Source organism: Nicotiana tabacum, chromosome 18 (assembly GCF_000715075.1).
Source record: "Nicotiana tabacum cultivar K326 chromosome 18, ASM71507v2, whole genome shotgun sequence".
Classification (NCBI taxonomy): domain Eukaryota; kingdom Viridiplantae; phylum Streptophyta; class Magnoliopsida; order Solanales; family Solanaceae; genus Nicotiana; species Nicotiana tabacum.
Genome location: NC_134097.1, coordinates 103,567,074 through 103,573,705, shown reverse-complemented (window position 1 = coordinate 103,573,705; position 6,632 = coordinate 103,567,074).

The window sequence follows — 6,632 nt, the reverse complement described above, 5'->3', positions numbered from 1 at the left end:
AAATTTCAAAAACTCTAAAAATACGCATTCGATCAAGAAGTCTATCAAACCTCGTCCGAATGACCTAAAATTTTGCACACACATTACATTAAACATTATGGAGCTACTCCAACTTCCGGAATTCCATTATGACCCTCGGATCAAAATCTCACTATCGAACTGGAAACTTCAAAAATTCAACTTTCGGCATTTCAAGCCTAAATTAGCTATGGGCTTCCAAAATACAATTCGAACACGCTCCTAAAACAGAAATCACCTAACGGAGCTAACTGAACCATCAGAATTCCATTATGTGTCCATCTTCACACTATTCTGACTACGGTCAAATTTCCAAACTAAAGCTCTCATTTAGGGACTAAGTGTCCCAAAACTCTCCGAAACTTAAAATCGAACATCCTAGCAAATCAAAATAGCAGAAATAAACTTGGGAAAAGCAGTTAATAAGGGATCATGGCATTAATTCTTAAGACGACTGGTCGGGTCGTCACAAATATCGGAAATCAGAATTATAGAAACTATGATTATCGGACTTAACGGTTCTAATGTGTCTTGACTCTGAAACTATATTCTTCCTAATCTGCTCGCGTGTATTTGCTTATATATGGAGGCACACATGAGCTATTGGCGGCTCCTCAACTGCTACTCTGACTGGTGCTCTAGCTGTAGCATGTGCTCCTCCTCAGCCTCGGCCTCTGGCTCTGCCCCGGCCCCTAGAAACACCGGCTCTAGGGGTAGCGTCATCAGTAACTGCATCTTGTGTCCTCACCATCTGTGAGAGAATAAAATGAAAAAGGCTCGAACTCTGAGATCAATAAATTTGCATGGTAGGAATGAAAGAAATGAAACTATCCTAATAGTTCTGTAGCCTCTCAAAGATAAGTACAGACATCTCTGCACCGATCCGTGAGACTCTACTAAACTCGCTTATGACTCGTAGCACCTATGAACCTAGAGCTCTGATACCATCTTGTCATGATCCCGATTTCCCTCTGCAGGATGTCGTGATGGAACCTAGTCTTTAGGGCTAGGTAAGCCTAATACATACTGAATTAATGGCAAAATTTAACCAACAAATATTAAATACAAAATAGCAATTTCTAAACAAGCCAAGAATCCCAAAACCGGTAGTACAAGTCATAAACTCTATTGAGTTTACTAGAAAATCTCTAAGTACAACTTCCCTAGAATAGAAATAAACAGTACAAGTAAAATTTTAGAAGGTGATTTTGAGGCTTGCGAACGCGATAGCATGTATACCTTGAGTCTACAGAACAATGCCCGATCAGGTAGCTAATTATCAACAAACTCTGAAGTACCTGGATCTGCACAAAAATGTGCAGAAAGTGTAGCATGAGTATACCACAGCGGTACCCAGTAAGTATCAAGACTAACCTCGGTAGAGTAGTGACGAGGGACAGTCAAGACACCTACTAGACTTAATAACTCGTACAAATATGAATGCGAAACTGACAAGGAACAATATCAATATAAAGCTAAGCATGATAACAATAATGAAACAATGCTGGTAATAGGAAACAAAAAGCATCAATTAGCAATGACACACAATAGGTAATAACGTCGTGGAGTAAGCTGAATACAGTTTAAGTCCGATGAAACCAAGTAAGGAAAAACAACAATCAATAAGAGTAACCACTTTCATACAACATTTGTTCCAGGACTTTCCCGAGATACTTCACCTCATAGTCACATTTCACGAGTCCTAAATCGTGAACGCTAATCACTTGGCCTCTTGTGCTCACATTACAATTCATAACCGCACGAATGACTCACGTGCCAAGGGAGTGATAATATCTCATACCCGCACGGTCAACTCACATGCCAACAATAATAATGAACTTGAACGCACGAACAACTCATGTGCCAGAAGAATAACTTCCACACAAAAGGCAAGTATACGAGAATATATGTAAATGATCAATCGACACCAGGGTTTATCTTCTCAAATCGATATGAGTGATTAATTATGTGTATGTTTTTGCAAGTGTTTTATAACAACTCGAGCCAGCATATAAGAGTTGAGATAAAAAATGGCACATATGAAACAACAGAGCAAGACATAAAATGCATAACTCACACTAGATAGGCACGCCATGACACAATTATTATCAATAACAATGCCCCAGGCCATCACAAGTCATCGTAAATCATCCATGACATAGACCACCTTGTCTTGCCGCGTGCGCAAACGCACATATATATAGCCTCCTTATCACGCAACATGTGCAAATATCAATAATAACAATAGCACAGACAACTCACGTGTGAACACCCCGATAATCCTCTCAACAATGTCGCGTATTCCAAAAATATAACAACACAATATAAGGTCTTTCATCACATGTGCTCATATGCCACAACCTTTCCTCAAAACAATTTCAATACTACAACTATGCATAGCCCTCAGCTCAATAACACTATGTACAAGATCCACAATAATAATAACACTAGAGTACGACAAGTAAATCAACACAAGAACTACAGAACACAAAGAAACGGAAGATCGAGCTCACAATGAAAGACACTGCATGTAATAATGGTTTCAACAAGAATGACTCAACAAGGAGAAAGAAAATATGTAACAATAATTCTATATAAGTACAACTGGACGATAAGATAGATAGCATGAATCAAAGATTCCAAATAAGGATTAGTCGATAATGAAAGGGATAACAAAAACTTCAATTAAGATGAAACAACTATGGAAAAGATAAAAATAACTTCAATTAAGGTTAAGCAATTAAGAAATAGATAATATGGCAATAAGAGAGGCAACAACTTCAGTTAAGGCACATAAGAATTTAATGGCAACAAGGGTAAATCATGAATCAATCAACTCCAAATAAGGCATGTAATGATAAATTTAGTAAATGAAGGATTTAACATGATATGACAACTTCCTTTTTAGTGGACATAAGAGCCTAAGAACCCTCAACGGTCAAATTTTCACGAATAATCCTGAGTACGTACTCGTCACCTCGTGTACACAGCCATCACATGATACAATTAGCACAAATTATCCAAATCCTAAGGGGTGGTTCTCCAACACAAAGTTAGGAAAGATACTTGCCTCAAAGAAGCTAGACTAATACTCTATAATGACCTTCTCGTGTGAAACGATCTCCGGACAGCTCACATCTAACCAAAATAACTTAACATCATAAATAAAAATCATAGAAAATAATTTCGGATAATAAAGCTTCGATCTTGAAAGCGAAATAAAAAGTCAACTCAAAAAGTCAACCCCAGTCCCACGTCTCGGAACTTGACCAAAATTACCAAATTCAGACACTTATTCGATAACGAGTCCAACCATACAAGAATTACTCAAATCCGACCTCAAACCACCTAAATCTCCAAAGTTTAGTCTAAGAAGTTCTCACAATTTTTCCCAAAATTTCCAACTTAATTCACTAATTAAATAATAAAAATAACAATGGATTCATGAAATATAATAAGATTTCGATAAAGAAAATTTACCTCAATGAATTGCTTGAAAATCACACGGAAAATCATCACTAACCGAGCTCCCTAGGTCCAAAAAATGAGTAATGAAACCAAACCCTCGAATATAATACAGTCTGCCCAGGCCTTTCCCCACCCGCTGAACAGTAGCCGCATCTGCAGCGTTGCTTTTGCGACCAAAAACCCGCACCTGCAGATTCCACTCAATAGCTGACTCCTCGCACATGCAGACATTCTTCTGCTTTTTCGCAACAGCATGTGCAAATGCCCAACTCACTTCTGCACTCCAGCTCGCCTCTACGTCCAACATCTCGCTTCTGCGAAGCCGCAGATGCGCGCCAATTTACTGCATCTGTGAAGACCTCCAAGATCAGGTTTTCTCGCTTTTGTGCCTTTATATTCACACCTGCGACCATTGCACCTGCGCCTACTGGTCCGCAGGTGTGACCATACCAGAACTCTGCCCAAACCAGCCTCACCCAAAAATGATCCAATTGACCTGAAGCTCATCTGAAACACACCCGCGAGCCCCGGGACCTCATTGAAACATACCAACAAGTTCCATAACATAATGTGGACCTTATCAAGGCCTCAAATCACTTCAAACAATATCAAAACATTGAATCACGCCTCAAATCGAATTTAATGAACTTATGCACTTTTAATTCTACAACTCGCACCGAAATATATCAAATCAACCCGTAATAACGTTAACTTTTGCATGAAAGTTTCTATTGAACCAACGGTTATATACCAACTCCCGGATCGAAATCCGAACCCAATATTAACAAAATCAACTCCCGATCAAACTTCTCAACCTTCCAAACCTTCATCTTCGCAATTTTCGCCAAAATGCATCAAATCAATCTACTGACCTCCAACTTCAAATCCGGACATACTCCTAAGTCTAAAATCACCACATGAAGCTATTGGAGTCATCCAAACACTATTCCGGAGTCATCTACACAAAAGTCAATCTCCGGTCAACTCTTACCGCTTAAACTTCTAAAATAAGAATCCTTCTTCCTAATTGATCCCGATCATTCAAAACCAAACTCCACCACACATGCAAGTCATAACGCATAGTACGAAGTTGATCAAGACCTTAATCCACCCAACGGGACGCTAATTCTCAAAATGACCTACCGGATCGTTGCAAGAATCAACTTCACACGACCGCCAATGTTAAGCTTGATTCCAAAATCAGCATTATGAAAGCTGAAAATAAAAAGATCCAACCCAAGATTGAAAAACTCCAAGCTAAAGTCCAAGTCCAAGAAGATTTTATCATCTTCGAGAAAACCTATGCCATATATCACACAAAGAGGAAGACTTTAGAGGAGGCCAAAGAAGGCATTATTGTGGTTGATGAAAGCTTTGCCAAAGCTCAGGAATTGGAGACAATTGCTCTCGAGAACCTCCCTGCTCGGCCCACTGCTTTTGACTCTTCGAACACTAACTCCGAATATTCGGGAACCGAAGAGAAAATCGAAGAGGAAGCGGAAGAAGATAGAAATAAAGATGAAGGCCCGGAACAGGATGCAGAACAGTCTTATCCCAATAAAGAAAACAAAGACTCTTCTCTCCCTTCGAGTTCTACTACATGATTGATGTATATATTTTTCTTTTGTCTTTGTAACTCTGCCAAAACTTCTTTATTGAGTTTGACATTTAAATTAGTGAAAGAAATTCTTCACTTAAGTGTTGTGCAAAAAATACTCTTTTTCATTTAACTGATAAAGCTTCGGGAATCTTTTCACATCCGATAGCTTTTGGATTCAGGCATAAACACTTCCGGAATCTACCTTTTGACTATGAAGGTTTCATAAAAGAGGGCCCTTATGTTTACGGTGCTCTTGAAGAGGATGTCTCATGTTCATTCCTGCACAAGCATTTGAAATTTTTAACTAACTTTCAAACGACAAAGAAAATTAACTTATCAATCGGACAAGAAATAAGATAAAAATAAAAAAACTTTGATTTATTTCCTCCATCTTCAAAAGTACATTTACATAAATATTCTTTTGCTTAAGTAAATAAAGCTGCCAATACATGTGGTACAAAATATTTTGCGTTTACAATCGATGCTAATTCTTCTATTTATATCTCTATTTAGGGAGACAAGATCCCCAAATCAAGCTCCTCTTGAATGAGAATAAAACTATCATTGATGGCTGCTTAACAGTTGGTTATAAATGCAGATATTCTCTGTAACGGCTGCTCATTGAATGATATCTGATATCAATTCTTTGAATTTTTGTCATCCGCTACTCTATCTTTGGGATTTATCTAGCACCAGTCACATGCTTGCAACCGGTATCGACTATTTGTTGACTCACGTCCTACCTGTTTTTAGCTCCACGTGTTATCTTTTTATTCGTCCAACTATCACTGACCAATTTTACCGCATACACTAGTGCCTTTTATCATTATAAAGGATTCCATTTTAAGGTTTATGTTCCATACCTTGTGCAAGAAAATCCCACTGGTTGGTATTATCTCATTTCAGTAGTTACGTTCATATGAATTGCATATTGTTTGGCTTAATAAATTTGGGAAAAAATGTGCCATTTCCATTATAGAATGATGTGTTTACCTCAAACTAATGTGTTTCCACATACCTCTGCTATTTATTTCCAAATTTGAAATATCAAAATTTTCTTCTGCTACAGGGTTAACCTTTGATTTCAATTTAAACTCAGATTTTCCTTCGTAGACTTTTATTTGCACTTTTTTTTTTTTTTTAGCATCACAAGGATAGATGAGAAAAGCCTTTCTTGTGTAACCATCCTCTCTACATTAAATTAAGCTAAGAATTATCTGTTTCGAAAAAGGGTAATGGACTATTTTATTTAAACTATGTTAAAACGTGTTTGGATAGATAGGTTATCTTTTCTTCTCTTCCTTAGAAGCAGTTCTTATATTGGTTTCACTTCCATTGAGTTATACAATGAGTCTTAATGTTTACAATTGGATTCAACAGAACTATATGCAGTTTCTAGGAAATATGTTCAAAGATTTTAAAGGGACTTTAAGTGATATAAAGTTATCAATTAAATCAAGAGAAAAAAACAAACTTTTAATATTGTTCTCAAGTAAAAGATTAACCATATTCAGGAAAACTCAATCGTTCCAATTCATCTAGTTCT